This window comes from Thermobia domestica, chromosome 8 (assembly GCF_964235325.1).
Source record: "Thermobia domestica chromosome 8, izTheDome1.hap1.1, whole genome shotgun sequence".
In the NCBI taxonomy this organism is placed as follows: domain Eukaryota; kingdom Metazoa; phylum Arthropoda; class Insecta; order Zygentoma; family Lepismatidae; genus Thermobia; species Thermobia domestica.
The window spans coordinates 69495792-69514011 of NC_137461.1; the positions used below are offsets into that span (position 1 = coordinate 69495792).

The 18220-nt window shown below is 36.1% G+C and overlaps 1 protein-coding gene across 2 annotated transcripts in view; it reads right to left on the reverse strand.

The window, feature by feature from the left end:
* Schip1 (Schwannomin interacting protein 1) overlaps window positions 1-18220 on the reverse strand; it is a 523495-nt gene that overhangs the window by 148912 nt on the left and 356363 nt on the right. The window lies entirely within an intron of this gene.

Consider the following 18220-nt stretch of genomic DNA (forward strand, 5'->3'; position numbering starts at 1 on the left):
CTGTGATAATGCGCTATGAGGGTTGATAAAGGGCACTCGTTGCACGAAACCGTTACGTTACCACTGCCGAACTGACAGAAGCTGTTAAACAAGCTTTCATTCAAGTTACACCTGCAAATGTTCCGCAAAATGTCGCACAGAACCTAGCGGCGTATTATCCTTTGCCCAAGGTGACCAGACGTCTCGTTTTAGCCGGAACTGTCCCTTTTTTTTCAACCGCTGTCACGTTTTTTTTTCTCATTCTCAAACTGGACGCCTAAATGTCCCGTTTTAAAGCAAATTTGACCCAGGTGTTCCGTAATTATTATTCAAAATTCAAATACACCCTTCCGTACCAACACTTGACATCAGAAATATTGAAGAAGTAGAACTCAAATAGAGCATCTCCTGACAAGGGTTGGGTAGAAGTATTTTCCCTATTCTGTTCTAATAACGTACCGTACCCAAGTTGTGGAGTTCTTTCTCTGTTTACCTGGGTCTAATGCTCCAATTGAATTTGTATTTTCGCACATGAGTGTTTTGTGAACAAGTGAGAAAACCCAAGGAAAACCCAACTGCCTATAAATAGTTTGAAACCTGTACTGATCAGTAAGATTAATTTTGATCAGTCTTACACCGATTTCTACAAACTGCTGAGTGCGAACAAAGAACTTTTAAAGATCCATTCATCCCAAAAATACCAGTGAAAGTTACACTATACTAGTGAATAACGGATATTCAATAATGAGGTAAATAGTTTATTAGTAGTTAAAAGTATTGTTGGGTAGTACTTAAGTTATACTTGTTATACTACTACTTGTGTATTTTGTACATTGAAAACAGTCCTGACTCCCAAAATGCAATCTGGAAGTCAGATATTTACTCCCCCCCCCCTTATCGCTGATTCGTATGCGTCCCGTTTTTGCAAGTACAAATTCTGGTCACGTTGCTTTGCCATAAGAATAACGATCATCAGACTGATCCTTTTGACACTTGATGTTTCCTATCTCAATAAAACTTCTCGAAAGAATTTTTGTTCATGTCATTCAGTTCATTTCGTGTAGTTATTTACTTACGTTTAATGGTTTACGTTACTTATTTTCAGGGGTCACGGAACTTTGTAGTCACTCTGTAGATGGAGGCTAAGAATGAATTTCGCGCCATCGAGAAAACAAGTGTCGATACCACACTGTAAGCACCAGAAGTGGATGCAGCTGCTGTAGTATGGATGAAGAACTCTGATTTAACATGGGTCATAAACATGGAACAGTTTAGCGGAACACTTTTCGTTGCAGTACTTACGCACAGCGTGTTAATGAACTATATTGACAAACTTCAATAGGTGATTCCTTACATCAATTTTTTTTTTTTTTTAAAGTATTCATATGGGGATATGAGGTAAAGTGCATAGTTTCTGCCATCCAAAGCGTTAAAAATATACATCGCAGCACGCGTTATTCCGAACACGAGGAACCGTGGAGCTGGAGGTTCCTAAATCTTCTGACTTCCAACCAACGTGTTCACTACTGTCAGGGCTTACTTTTTACCTATTTTGAACCCATCTTTAATTTCTTGAATATCTGGGAATTCTGTTGCAAGCATATCTGGGAATTATACACTGTGGGGAATTGTGTGGCATCCATTTCGAATAACAATAAGCTTAAGTAAGTTCTCCATGGCCAATTCGATAGTCTAGACTAATGGCTAGCCCTTGCTACACGATGTCCCTGATTTTAATCCTCGGTGGGAAAGCATTGAGCACACAACAATGGATCACATTCCTCGCTGTTGACAAAGAACGTAAATGCAAATTTCAAATTTGATAGCGATCCGATTTTTTTTTTTTTTTTTTTTTTTATGGATTGGATTTTATAGAATAGACTACTCTTGGCTAGCTGGGGGCTCCGCCCGCAGACCCCTGCGTTTGCTTGTCCTACGGCCTCCCATCTCTTATGTATCAGCCTTTGCATCAACAGTGAATTTCGTGCATTTGCTCTTAACATTACCTGAATTTAGCCCACTTGGAGGTTTCGCCCCTTGACCCCCACGTTTACTCGGCCTACGGACTCGCACCTCTTAAACCCACAGTTCTACCAAATTTCAAGTTTCTTTTCGTATTTCAACTATCTAAAAGATATTTTGTACCCAAGAAAACGCCCATTTAAATGCATGGGAACTTCTTCATCTCCCTTTTAGACCCCTTAAAACTAAAAATATTCACTTTTGACAATTTTCCTGTGGAATAGTCCCGAAAAGTTACAATCGTACCAAATTTCATCATTGTAGTCCTACAGGAAGTGTCCGATAATTTTCGGGTGTAGAAGATGTCCCATATAAGTAACATGGTGAAGATTTTTCAGTTCCCCATAAATCTACTCTGAAGTTGGAAATTTTAATTTTTTTAGCGATTTACTTAGGTAACGCCAACGAAAACGTACAGTCCGCATCAAAAAACCTGCAACATGAGCATGTAAGTTTATTGTGAAACTACGCCTAACAGCGCAGGGAATCAACATAACGTCTAAGTGGCACGAATCACGCCAGGAGAAACCTCGACGTCCTCCCCTGCACACTTATTTTGGAGCAAAAGACTTTGTCGTTTCACAATAAACTCACCTGCTCATGTTGCAGGGTTTTTTTTTTCTGCGGACTGTACAAGCATACCGAATTTCAAGTTTTTATTCCTAGTACTTAAAACATGAGATTATAAGTCCAAGAAAAGGACCATTTAAATAACCTAGGGAATTCCTTTATGCCCCCTTTAGACTCACTAAAAATTAAAAATATTCACTTTTGGCAACTTTCCTCTGGGTCAGTGTCGGAAAGCTACAATCATGCTAAATCTCAACTTTCCATGTCAACCGGAAGTATCCCTTTATTTTATGTCAGTTCATGTAGTTTTATATAAGCACAAATAACAAAGCTTAAAATAATCAATTATCGTCTTTTAGCAAAATCAGCCGACAGGAAAGAGGAAGATTACGTTCCCTGTGTTAGGATTCTACGTTAAGAAAGAGAGAGAGAGAGAAAGAGAGAGATGGAACGAGATTGTTTCTTGGCTTAGTAGCTTTAACTGAATGAAGGTAAGGTAGATTTCCTCTTTTTATATATATATTCCACTTTCAATTTAGCAAAGAATTCGATTAATGGGAGCATCCTCTACCTGAATCTCTTATCTTTTCCACCATCATCACCCCATCTTCTACTTAAAACTGCTCTGATTATCTCTCTCAACATCACAATTTGTCTCAACGCAACGCTACGGAATTGGAGAGAGGAAAAAAAAAAAAGACATTGAAAAATGGTGTGACAAGGAAAGAATTGCGGAATATTCTCTCGTCTTGGATAAACGTTTTTCGAGAACAAATTGATTAATTGTAGAAAAAAAAAACTAGAATTCCGTATAAATGATGGTATTTCCGTAAGCGTATTCAAGAAATAACTTATGGATTCTTTTAATAAAATTGTTTATTTATTAATTTATTGGAGAATATAAAATGTACAAAGAGAGTAACAAACGACGACGTTTTAAAACGGATACGAGAAAAGAGGACACTTCTAGCCAGCATCCTTCGTAGGAAGGCCAATTGGATTGGACATTTTGTAAAGAAATTGTCATCTTCATACCGCCATAGAAGAAAAGATGGAAGCAAAGTGAAGAATAGGAAGAAGAAGAAGAAGAAAACAAGTGATAGATGATTCGAAAAATAGAATAAAATATCGAGAGTTAAAAAGGGAAGCTAAAGATCGAGAAACGTGGAAGAAACATTTCCAGGCCCCACGCATTAAATTTAAAAAGAAAAAAAAATAAAAACTCATTAGTCCCAGGACCTACCGCAAGGCAGAATACTTAGTTATAATAATAATTCGTAATAATTATTCATTTCATATCATAGATGTTTTGTTTTCACTTGAATTTAAACACAAACTACTTCTGTGACTATGATTTTTTTTAAAAAAAAAAACAATAACGCGTTTGGCGTATCCATTATCGCTACTGAGATTACGACGAGTTATTATACCTCATTTCTTTTTCAAGTTCTATTAAGTTATTTAATTTCTACGTAGAAACTTGCAATTTAACTACATCAATTTAGCGTCCACCATACTCAATTTCATGTGACAAAGTATACCCCTATAGTAATGGTGACACGGGTCTCTGCCTCACTTCTCAGACCCAGACAGACTCGATGACCATGAAGCAATCAAAATATCAACTTTACAGGATTTACTGTTGAATTTTAAAGTGGTTTAGTGATGTTCACGAGACTAGCTTGAATATTCACGTGTCTAATTTCCAATATGATATTTCTTAATCAAGCCACTATGCCTTAACTATTTCCAATATAATTTCATGCTTATTCGTCTTCCTATACTGGAAAAATGATACATGGGTCCGAACACAGAAAAAAAACATTTAAGATCCTACATAAACATTTACCAAAACACTGTATGGCCACAGCGGCATCTCTTCTATTGTACATGACCAATTTTCCAGTCTTGTTTGATTAAACTTTGAGGACACTCATTAGAAAATCTTATAGCTTTTCCCTTCTGTGATGAACTAACTCCCTCATGGTTAAGCGGTTTAGCATACTCGCCTTTGGTGTGGGGGAGCTGGGTTCGATTTTCTGTGAGAGTTCATGCGGTTCGAATCCCACGTTAAGCTGTAGGATCACGTATCGCTGCTGAAAGAGGTGCAAAAATCAAATTAAGTTAAATCAAAAATATTTCTTGGGATTCTCATACTTTAACGAACCTTGTAATTATCTTTCAGTGCAATGCTCTGACACACACACACACACACACACACACACACACATATATATATATATATATATATATATATATATATATATATATATATATATATATATATATATATATATATATCAGGCCGCAACCAGAGGGGGCTAGGGGGCCTGCCCCCTAAACTTTCCGTGACCCCTCCAGATTTTAACACAAAATGCTATTATTAATACAAAAAACACAATTCATCCATTTGAAAGAGAATTTTTAATGACTTGACCCCCCAAACTTCTGTGACTGGTTCCGGGCCTGACACACACACAACAAGAGAAAAAGAAAATTATAGGTGTAGCCAAAAGAGAGAAAAATATAGGAGAAAATCATGTTATTGCAATTCCTTTAGCAGCCTCACATAGTACTATTTATTGTACGATAACGCTTCGTTGTCTCCGGGTCACAGATATTATGTCTGGCTCAGTGCAGCTGCTGAGTCACGGGTCCGACTGCCTCCGGGGACATAGTCACGAACTTCGACATTATGGTTGTCACACGTGACTTTGTGATAAATCTACCAACACCTTGTTCACTAAATTCTATCAACCCCTTAAAGTTCTACTTTGGAATTTGCGTTTAACAACATGGCTTTTAACGTACACTCATGTCGAAAATGATTGTCGCATATCTGTTACTGTCTTCTTGTAAGAATATAATTTGATAATGATTTTGCAGGATACTTTTAATACTGATACTATGTGTATAATCGTGAAATGTATATTTGTGGTAAATTTCATAGGAGAAGAATTATAAATACGAAATTTAGAATGAGTAAAACAAAATGTTGCTAAATGGACAAGAAAGTTTTATTTTCGTTTTATTGTTCTTATTTACTGCTCTTTTGACATGAAATTTGACACATACATGTCTTTGGCGATAATACATATAATAACATTATAAGAAATACCGGGCGAATTCGTTATCAAATTATATTCTTAGAACATATTTATAGACATGCGACAATAATTTTAAACATGACTGTACACTATATTGAATTTTACATGACTATATACTATAGGATGAAAATAAAATAGCACCATTCGATCAACATCAGCTGACCTGATGGTTTTCACCGACAGAGGGATCACCAAGTCCACTAGTAAAAATAAATAAATAAATAAATAAATAAATAAATAAAAGGAAGGCGAATTACGTAAATCTCCTTGTTCACCAATGAATCCTGTCTTGAACCCAGGATCCAGCTATGAGAGAAGACAATAGTTGGACCTTGGATAGACAAACGTCTATGTAAGTACTACCGCGGTGATTTTTTTAAAAATTTAAAATGGGATATAAACCTATGTTCAATTTGTTCAACCTATCCACATAAGCACTCACACTTTCCCCTTATGAAGGTTCCTATTAGGATCACGTAAGTGCCGTAGGTCTGTGCGCCATTACTCCACTCGTTAACTCTTAAACAGAAGATAATTTTTTGAGTTCTGGTTTTTGAATAGATAGATAGAGAAATTATCTCTCCCGAGTTCGTTACTGGAATCAATCCGTTAATGTCTTCACGGGTAACGGCGATTTTAAAGGTAGCCATCCATATCTCATTTTATGCTATTAGAAAAAAGTTACACATTTTGCCGTTAGATGGCAGTGAACATCTTCCGACGGTTGAAACCTACTGGAAGAAATTGAAACTTCTAGTGCTTCATTTTTTTTTTTTTTTTTTTTTTTTTACTGTTTACTAAAATTCACTCCATTTAAAATGTATTCTTCTGCTTTCTTATTTCTTCTCCTAGTTCCACTTTCCACTTTTTACTTAGTTATAAAGTGCAACTGTCTAGGTTTCTGACAACGTGCTGGGATGTAGCTAGTGTGGCATAGTTTGTCCTTAAGCAGAGTCATTCATCAGAGTACCCCATTACATGCTTGAAGAGCCTTGAGTGGCTTACAACTCTAGCTTACGCTATCCTCATTTTTCTATGTTACAATATTGTCGTATTTGAGTAATGTTGAGCAGCCATTTCACATCTGATCGAATTGGTTGGCAATGCCAGCTCTAAAATTAGCAATGTTTCAACGTATATGGTTGCTCCTTCCTGACCAAATAGCTAACGTTCATACGACTGTATTTCCACGTAGTTGAGATACATTCTTTGGGTACAAACCCGAGTAGTTTTGTTTTTAGATATGCTTTTATCCTGTCTCACTTAGCCACGGTTCTGAAAAGGGACGTTAAATTATATAATAAATCAATACGCTACTTACATAAGAACAACATAATAAAACATGAAAGAAAAATATAACTAGGGAATAAAATTCTTTTAGGGGTATTATTTATTTCTCGCGGCCTCCGCCGCATGGCTTAAATTTCGCTCTCCACCAAGTAGGTATTTTCATGGCCACGAATTTCGAACTGTTCAGAAGCTTTATGACTGATTTGAATCAATGAAAAAAATTGCGTAAAGACAACTGCTACTTGTACTGATGCATGTAATTCTTTCCTATCGTTAGGCATTACTCGTATATCTTGCATATACTATATCTTTCCATGCTTCGTTGTGTAGTCTCCAGATGATGGATGTCTAATTTTGTTAAGTCACCGATCAATACGTGAAAACAAGTTGAAACACATTATGACCTCATTAAATGGCCTTCCCCATTTAGTAGAATCAGTCAAGGATAATAGTCGAAATCAAAACATGTATAAAAGAAAGTGTCCTACAAAAGCTATAAATAACTGTCACTAAATTACTATTGAGCTCACAATGAGCAATGTGTGGTAGTTCTAGTCGAATATGATCCTTAGATAACTCAGAGAAAGGACATATTTAATTTAAGATTACACGTTTGCTCTTTAGATCAGTGGTTTCCAACTGGTATGTCGCGATACACTGATGTGCCAAGCAGTGTCATAAAGTGTATCCCGAAATTTTAGAATTTCAAAATCATGAAGCATTTCATAATTAATTAAAACTAATTTTGAGGCAGACAGTACCACTCAATGCCTCCAGCGTGGCAACAATGCTCAGTCACTACCTTACAGAAACGTAGATGATTACATTGTTATAATGTACACAGTAGAATCTCTAAAACTCGGCACTCGATAACCCGGTACTCCGGATAACTTGGCCACACTCTGGCAGAGCGAAAAAAACATGCGCGCAGACCCGTTCAAGTTCATTGCCAGATACTTTTTGAGGTCTGTCTTATCAGGTACAGTGTGTATTCATTAATTTTCATTTTCATGCATAGTAAAGGCTCTATGCCTTCATAAAGTACGTACTATTTTGTTTAAGAATAATTGGGCAGTTGATTCTCTGTTGTGTTCTCAAGCAACCAATACATACAAGTACACGTTGATGCTAGTGGTCTACTGTGCCACGCTTAGTTGCATGCATGGAGAGCATGCCTGCAACCGTTCGGTCTATTTAATGGACGGGTTACGCCAAAGAAGCCCCCCCCCCGTAGTTCCTCAATACGCTATTGATTTCATATGCACTATGTGCACCGTCAGAATTTGCCCCTTAATTCTGACTCACCTAAGCGATGTAACCCCCATTCACTGAGAGAGTGGGATACGCCCACTGGGCGGCCAGACCGAAGTCCTGTGTGCCTACCAGTTAACCTACTGGTTGAGGCAGACTGCTAGCGAGTCAGTCCTACCATGCTCTGCAGGCATGGCGCCCGAGCGTTATAAAGGCAAGCTCACCTCCCGCCCGTGTTCACCGTTACCCACATTCCTGGGATTGGATCCCACAAGCTACCGAATCCCACGGTATGACCACAGCCCGGCAGAGTCCAACCCAAGTCCGGGGCCCCAGGCAATGCCCGAGGGGGACTGTTCAATCCCAGCCCTGCCTACCTCTATCGTTCAACTGGCAACCGCCTTGTCATGACGTACAAGTACAGTACCGTATTTTCTGAGGAAACATTTGTACTTATTCTTTTTTTTTTAACCCCATTCCTGATAACCTGGCATTTTCACAAACTCGGCCACCCTTCGGTCCCCATTACGCCGAGTTTTCGGGCCTTTACTGTATTATTGTTAATAAAATATCGATTAAGTGTGTATCGATACCGTGACCATTTAGTAAAATATATTGTCAGTTAAAAAAGGTTGAGAACCACTGCTTGAGGCTAAAGGAGACGGACGATTAATGAAATATACCGTAATGATTATGAAAAAAAACTAGTAGAACATGAAAGAGAGATAAACGGAAAAACTTCGAGAAAGCTCACAGAAGATGTCCTCCACAAACTCACATATTCTGGGATCGAACTAGAGACCCTTCGTACTAGAGGTGAGTGCTATACCACTGAGCCATCGTGCTCTCTAGGTTTATATAAAGTTCAACATCCCATTTTAGCACCAAGACTATGTAAAACGTGTACCTAAAATTTAATGTGGATCTGAATAACACGAACTCCAACTGGGAATCGAATATTACCACGAAAATAAAGTCAGTGAAGTGACTGTAAGCCGAACACATCGCGAGAAGATATAATGATCAATGGTCAGAAATAAGGACCAAATGAAAGATGTGATTAAATTTATTTTGTGAATAGAAGAATAAATCAAAGATGTAATTGACATAGACAAATAGTTAAATGTTCCTAGGTAACAAATTGTTTTACGACATACCAAACATATCACAGATATTTCATTGTACACGGTGTATTTATAGGAAAAGTTTCTTTTCATTCCTTGCATAAATAACTGCTACATACTACCGAAAGCGTACTCTTTTCAGCATGATTTTGTACGAGATACACAGAAAATGCTCGTGATGAAGTGATATGTGTCTTTCTTGCCCATCAAGTTTGTCACCTGCTCTGACAATACATTTGCTACAAAACAGAACAATGTTCAGTTGGCGACGCTTGGTGTAGTGTAATACATAATGTATGAGAACTGCTCATTAAAGGACAATCTTTATTTTTTTTGTCTAATCTGTGGCTTACTTGCTGCAGAAAATCAGAGACTTTATCTTCTCTATTAATCAAAGCAAAATTCACGTATTTTGGAATGTGTAATAAAATAAAATAGGGAAAGTATATGAGCAGAGAAAGATTTAAAAAATTATGTCAATCATAATAAGATTACTAAATGCTACATGATTTAGAAATTTATTACAATTGAGACACGTCACTCCCATTGAAAGTATACGAAAAAGGTAATAGCATTTGGGAAAGAGATCTTTGGCTAAGCAAAGAAGGTAAGAGTCTAATATAAAGTACGTCTTTGGTAACTGGTGACCAACTATCCTGACAGAATTAGTATAATACAGGATATGACAGTCTTTTATTTCTACTGTGAAAAATCTTTGGGGCATAAATAACAGCAATAAAGAAAAAGAGTGAATTATTTAAAGATATTACTAAAATACTAAATACTGATGTAACATTAGTTGCGAAAAATTAAACAAGTGAATAGTATTGTGAAATTACGGTAGCATTCAATCTGATAGAATACAACATTGAAACCGGAAGAGGTTAACAATCACTTCCGGTTGCAATAGACGGATAAGATCGATAGTGGAACCTGTTCCTGAAATGTCGAATATGTGTGAAAGAAAAAAAAATCTCGAGAAGTATTTCCGTTTTTGCTCTGAGAGGATCAGAAATTGAAACCAGAAGTTGGAGTAGATTTCTATAGCTTACAGAGAGAAAAGAACGGACATATGACCTATCTTTGCGATACTGAATCCATATCAGAAACCACTTCTTGCTATCTCTTTCCATTTCTCCTCTACGATTATGAATATTAACCAGAAGTTCTAGTTGATTTCTATAGCTTCCGGGAAAAGAGCAGACATATGGCCTAGTCTTGCGACACTGAATCCATATAAAAACACTTCTTGTTATCTCTTACAATTCCTTCTCTATAATGATCAGAATTGAAATCGAAAGAGCGGAGATACGATCTAGTCTTGCGATACTGAATCCATATAAAAAAAAATCTTGCTATTTCTTACAATTTCTCCTCTATAATGACCAAAATTGAAATCGAAAGAGCGGAGATACGATTTAGTCTTCCGATACTGAATCCATATAAAAAAAATTCTTGCTATCTCTTACAATTTCTCCTCTATAATGATCAGAATTGAAATCGAAAGAGCGGAGATACGATCTAGTCTTGCGATACTGAATCCATATAAAAAAAAATCTTGCTATTTCTTACAATTTCTCCTCTATAATGACCAAAATTGAAATCGAAAGAGCGGAGATACGATTTAGTCTTCCGATACTGAATCCATATAAAAAAAATTCTTGCTATCTCTTACAATTTCTCCTCTATAATGATCAGAATTGAAATCGAAAGAGCGGAGATACGATCTAGTCTTGCGATACTGAATCCATATAAAAAAAATTCTTGCTATTTCTTACAATTTCTCCTCTATAATGATCAGAATTGAAATCGGAAGAGCGGAGATACGAACTAGTCTTGCGACACTGAATCCATATAAAAATATTTCTTGCTATCTCTTAACATTTCTCCTTTATGATGATCAGAATCGAAACCGGAAATTGTAGTAGTAGATTTCTATAGCTTCCGGAGATAAGATCTATTCTCGCGATACTGAATCCATATCAAAAAAGGCTTCTTGCTATCTCTCATCATTTCTCCTGTATAATGATCAGTATTGAAACCAGAAGTTCAAGTAGATATCTATAGTTTTCGAAGAGAAAAAAATGCGGAGATATGATCTAGTCTTGCGATACTGAATCAATACAAAAAATCACTTCTTGCTATCTCTAACTATTTCCTCTCTATGATAATCAGTATTAAGGATTTTTCTATCTTCCTTTTAAGATAGAGGGGTGAAGGGTGCAAGTAAAACTTATTCTTAAGTCGATGAATCCATACATATAAAAAAGCCATTTCTGGCAACTTCTATGGTTTTTGCTCTATAGAAATCAGTATTGAAACCGGAACTGGTTGATTAGAACCATTTCCGGTTCGAATAGAAAGCTAAGAGAAATAAAACCTATTGTTTGGGCCCTGAATCTATTTTAAGAAACCACTTTTCGTTAAACATTGAAGTTTTTATTCTATGGTGAACATTGTTCAAACCGGAAACGTTTTATTTCTACCACTTCCGGTTTGAATAGAAGGTCCAATGAGGAGATGGAACTTACTTTTGGGATACTGTCTTCTTATGAAGAATCCAATTCTTGCTAACTCTTGCTGTTATTGGTGCCGTGATGGCAGTGGTGAAGCATTCACCTCTCGTGCATGGGGTCCTTGGTTCGATCCCAGCTCGCGCCAAGTGAGCTTTTTGGTGGACAAACACTGTTTGCTCGGGGTTCTCTCATTTCCTCCCACTTTCTTCACTCCACCATTTCATTTATTTCTCATCATCACCGTCTCCTTTAGCCTAGCCGGCATAACCGTGGGACGTAAAACTTAATGACTGTAAAACTCATTTCATTTTCTCTTATTGTTTATAGCGCTGGAACTTGTCAAGACAAATGAACAAATGGACAGGACGAGTTTGGAAGTCTTTGAGTCTACGAGTTTTCTTATGTATACCAGTTAGGAAGCCTACAAAATGAATATACCTTATAATGTTATGGGTTAATAAGGAAAGTATGTACTTTAAATAAATATTATAAAAAAAAATGAAAGTTAATGATGTAGTTTGTGGAGATAGGGTAAAGGAACGAGAATACCTGCAACGGAGTTTGAAGTCTCGCGGTATTGATCCAAACATGCAAGTAGAGGGAAAATCTCCCGACGCCTAAATAGCCTAGTTGTTCGTCCAACGGGAGACACAAATTTATATGTTCACATACGTAAAAACTTTTCTTCTTCTTCGTCTTTCCTTTAACATTTCTCCTTCCTACAGTGTTTTCTCCATCCTCCTCCTTCTCTCCCCTCCCTTCTTTCTCTTAGTGCCTAGAATGAAGATATATTGATGTTCCCCGTCGTTTGTATTGGCTGTGTTCGCCCAGCTGCGTTTTCAACTTCCGTTGCCGCCATCAAAATTTATTTGAATAGTCCGACGGAAGGAAAAGAGTTTCTTTATAATTCATGAACCCTCTCTCTCTCTCTGCCTTATAATTCTTTCCTAAATAAATGTTTAATTGGTACAAGGCGTAAACGGACCATCTTTTATGCGCCACTGGATAGAGTGTGGTGTTTTCGCTTGTAACGATTAAACCAAACAGAATCGAATTTTGGTTCTAGCAAAAGTTTAACTAACACCCATCAGATTATTAACAAAACAAAGTTGATAAGAATAACTAAGGATATTAGAATTAACTAATTATTTCTCCTAAATCAATTAGAAGCTGATCCTAATAATGACTTACTAAAAACATGTTATTATGAAGAAGTTGAATATTATGTAGCCTGTAACCAATTTTAGCTCTCCGGTGGAAGCTTAAGTGGTTCGGATCCCACGTTAGGAACAGGATATTTTTATAAAATTTGCTACTCAAATTTAGTTTTATTTACAACGACTGTGTAGCAAAGAACTTCTAAAATGATTTTAAAACTAAAGATTTTTAGTTATTTTTTTTCACAGTTTACCATCTTTTACTGGCATTGATTACCCTATCAATGACAAACACAGTCCTAGAAGTGACGCACATACTGCATGTAATATATTTTTCTAAACGAAACATTAATTGTTAAGTGGGTACTATTTGCTACTAACTTGACAACAAATGAACAATTTGCTATCGGATAGTTTGCAACCAGACAATTTGCTATCTCAAAATTCAAGTAAATATGCCATTCTGAAACTATGATCTTGAAACTATGAGCTTGAAAGATTCATGTCTACAGATTGTAAATAACCCTTATAATGTGAAAAACAGTGTTAATTTTTCCATGTATGTATTAAAAGTATACCATAAAAACTTTATGGCTCTTTTTTTAAATATAATTTTGACAATTGAACTTGATTCCCTTGTGTTTTGAACGCCCCATTTAGGGGAATAGGGGAAAGATCTATTGCCATCTTAAAACAAAGCAGTACGGAAGTAGCTAGAATGTATATTTTAACATAAGTTACAGAAAGGAGTTTACGTAATAATTTTACAAACATGAAAAACGAAACTTGTTGGAAGACTTTGCCTTTGTCTTCTGATTTCTAGCCTTATCCCTTTTTCCTCGTGAGGATACATAGAGCATCTTTCCTATTTTTCTGAGTGACTTTTTTTTTTCTTTTGAGCACATCCCTGTTATTAAAGTTATGTAGTTGAGCGTAAATATTCGCTCGCTTTTAAAGAAAGGAGAAAAACCTGTGGAACGAGCTGTTTAATATTCTGGATAGTTTCATGGTTTCCTAGCCCTCATTGTAACTCTGATCTATGCAAAATTTCAAATAAATTTTAAAAAATAAGATATAATTCCAAATATTCTTTGTAACCCAGAAATCAGCAATGTGTGGGTAAAATTTTTTGATGTCTTAATTGTAAGGTCCTAATCTTTGAATGTTATACGAAAGATATTAAAAACAAAGCGTTGATACATTGTATACACTATAAAAAATTTCATAGGTAAATTTACAAAGAACGATGGCAATCTGTTTGCCACTCCTTTATGTAAATAAATTTGCATTTGTAAAGTAAAATTACTAATATGAAATGGTGTAAAATTACATTTTTATCAATAAAAATATATTTTCTTATAAATTTAAGGTAAATTTGTAAAAACCAAGCAAATTTTGTAATTTAACGTAAGGAAATGTATATCAACTTACACAATGAAGGGTAAATGATTTTACATTGATGTTTGGCAATTTAATTACAATTTTTTTTTTTCAGTGTAGCATGGTGGAATGCCTAATTCCGAAAATTACGGTATTGTTTGCAAGTTGATTGGGCTTCAACGTCTCTTTTCAAAATATGTTAAAACAACTCAATTTTAATACATGCCAGGGCAGTATTTTCTAGCCTCAAGATGACTATAACTTTAGCGTGTTACTTCAGTTAACACAGGCCTGATGTTACCAATTTGGTACAGAGATGGTGTTTCGTAGTCTGAAAATAACACTGCGGACATGTTATAAAACTATGGGAATGAACGAAAGAACGCGGAAAAAGGAATAGTGTCACGGCACAGTGATCTCTCTCTCTCTCTCTCTCTCTCTATTATACAGGGTGTTTCAAAACAACACTGACAACTTTTGGGAGGTGATTTCTCACACCAAGTTAACACAAAAAGTACAGACCAACCTGGATGCACAAATGTTTCCTTTCGAAGTTACAGGCTGCCGAAAACTTGAAAATTGAACTTTAAAGGTCCATAGCTCCAATACTATGAGACCTACCGTAGTCGGGACAAGACTTCGCTTAGGAATTACTATGTGCCCTAACCAAATATCCATGCTTCAGAATCCTGCGGTGCTTCTGCAACAATTTTTATACAGGTTGTTGGTGTGTACTTCAAGTTATATGCCCTTAGCCAAACTCCCTCTTTAAAAATTGCTGCGTGAGTACCTTAGGATTCTGAAACAGGTATTTTTGGATAGGGCACATATTAGTTCTTGACCCGACTACGGTAGGTCCCATAGTTTTGGAGCTATGGGCCTTTAAAGTTCACTTTTTCATGTTTTCGGCAGCCTATAACATATATTTGTGCATCCAGGTTGGTCTATGCTTTGTCTTATCTTGGTGTGAGGAATCACCTCCCAACCGCTAGGAATTACCGTTGTCGGTGTTGTTTTGAAACATCCTGTATATATACATAAATACATACATACATACATACATACCGAACGAGTCAAAAGTCCCTTGCCATAGGCCAACTAGGAAAATACTGAAGATATGAAAAAATAATAAGAGACCATTTTGATTGCCAAGTGTGGGTTGTCGATCTAAAATGGTGGAAATTTCGTAATCGGACCAACCATTTAAGCTCGACACTTGTATAAGACATAACAATAAAGAAAAATGCAACGTTGCCACGTCAGTGGAGGACAAGATGGAATGAAATAATCTGGAGCGTGAAAAACCCTGTGCCAAGGAGAATAGAAAGGGGAGCAAATTAAAGAACAAACGAGGAGACCTATTTGCAGGGCCCACGACAGGGGCGTCAGCACCACAAGGAGAGAGGTGGTATACGAGGAAGAGAAACCAATGAAAATAAGTCGTGTCGTTTTCTGACAGGTTTACTGTGAGAGGTAAGCGTGCGGAAGCCAATATCCTAACTGAAGTCGCCTGTTTCTATGGCGGGGTTCTACCCTTGATTTATTGATTTAGGTATGTATGTAAGGAAAGGGCTAAGGGAATGGTTCGGGCCGCAAACACCGAAGTTACAACGGTCCTGTTAGGTAAGATGTGGAGTGGGGAAGGCAGTAGCCCTGGGCAGTGTAGAGATGGTAGCATCCCGGCATTCGCCTGGTGGGACTGCGGAAAACCATGTAAAACCGCAGTCGGGATGACTGGATCGTGTCATTCCTTGTGTCTATGTAATTGTCTATCACTTGTGTTTGCTTGTGTATATTTCTTTTCTATATGGTTATTATTATTATTATTATTATTATTATTATTATTATTATTATTATTATTATTATTAGTAGTAGTAGTAGTAGTAGTAGTAGTAGTAGTAGTAATAGTATGATTATGTAAATTGTGCTAATAATTGCATTATTCATCACTGGTCAACGAAAATTTTTCATTTTCTAAGAACAATGACTTAAGAAAAGTATGATAACTGCCTCAAAATTCTGTGTATGTGATATAATTACGCCAATACTATAATTATAAGCGTGTACATTGTCTTCCAAGGATATCATAAATCATAAATATCTAATAAATTACACTGAGATTTTGTATTAATTTTCATTCTTTGCTAAACAAAGCTTTACGCTGTATATTTGACATTTATATCAACCAACGAACAATCTTCCACGAAAATAGTTTTTTGAATATGAATATTCTGACAACACTTACATAAGTAGAAGTACTACCATTTGTTGTTCCTACGCGCACTTTGTTCCTCTTCGTCACAGGCAATATTTCCTTCCATATTACAACTTATAAAAAATTATGCCACACTTTAATACCCCTCATAAGACTCATGTCGTTTTAATAAGAAAGAAAATGTTCTTGTAAAACTAGTTGTTTGGGAACTGTATATTAAACAACAAAAATGGTGTGTTAGTAAAATGATTTCTCATCATGTTAAGTGATTGATTTACCGACTACCATTTTAACACTTTACTCCAAAGTGCGATGGAGTTGAAGTAGCACCATGCATATGTCAAACTTTAACAAAACTCCGATGACACAGTGAAATCCTGTTAAATTAACACGTCATTTTAGATGTGTACTGTTTAAAGTGAGATCCGAACCACTAGATGGCTTTGTTGTTAGTTCTACATATAACAAATAAAGAAATATAGGGAAGGAGACAGTAACCAGTAACGTGGAATTGTAACGCAAGTAATAATTATATATTTGGCGGTTTCTGAGGGAAGTCACATCATAAATAATTTAAATCTTGTCGATACAAGCTAATCGTAGAAAGCTTCATACAGCTTCAGAGATACAAGAAATTGTATACATTAGTTAAGTTCTTTCCCTTAGGTTGTAGCGATAAAATCGAAACCGATGTAACTTCCCTGTAGAGTCGCTACTGAGGTAAACGTATACAGGTACTTTCGAATTTGTAGGGCAGGATTGGATCCTGATTCAAATCAACTACATTTTTTAAATTAAGAAAAAGTTTTTTTTTTTTTAATTAGGAAGTTCCATAATTTCTGTCCTATTTCTAATTACTATTTTTAATATTTCTTTGTACTTTTTAAACTAATACAAACATAATCCATTAGGTTAATTTTTTTTGTTTATTATGGGGTATTGTGTTCCTTTTACTTATTTTGATTTTTTCTTGTTTGTTTCAGAACCTTGAGTGCAGAAGAGGTAAGTCGATAAGTACCATTTGAGACAATGAATACTATACGAATTTCAGAAGAACAATTGTTGTTGCGATATTATGTAAAACTTAAGATCAAAATGTTGTCGACGTTCAGACAGTTCAGAATTGATTCTGAAAATTCCGTAGGAGATTTTGATTTAAAAGATGAGAGTCACAAAAGGACGGTATTCTGATTTTAATACTGATCCTGTCAAAGCTCTCCTAAACAAACTTTTTATTTTAAAACCAACTAGAGAGATTGAGCAAAGAGCGTGGTTTGATTAACGTTACATAATCGTATCTAGGCATATGAATAAATTAGGGTACGCTCAAAACCTCACTGAAGCGAAGTTGGCCAATAGTGTGTCCATTTATGAGCTTTTCTGTTGGCAAGATAAGACAAGTTTTAGCATTTTTTTCACTTGTAATAAAAGGTGACGAAAAACGGATTTCTAATAACAATCTGGCACGCAAGAAAGACAAAGGTTTGCCTACTGAAAAAAAACAAAAAAACTCCAGCCATTCCTAATTCTATTCTGACAACGGAAACGTATGCTGTGCAATAGCAGGATTTGAGGCTTTCCTTGGGAAGGGAAGAAAATGAGGAAGAGA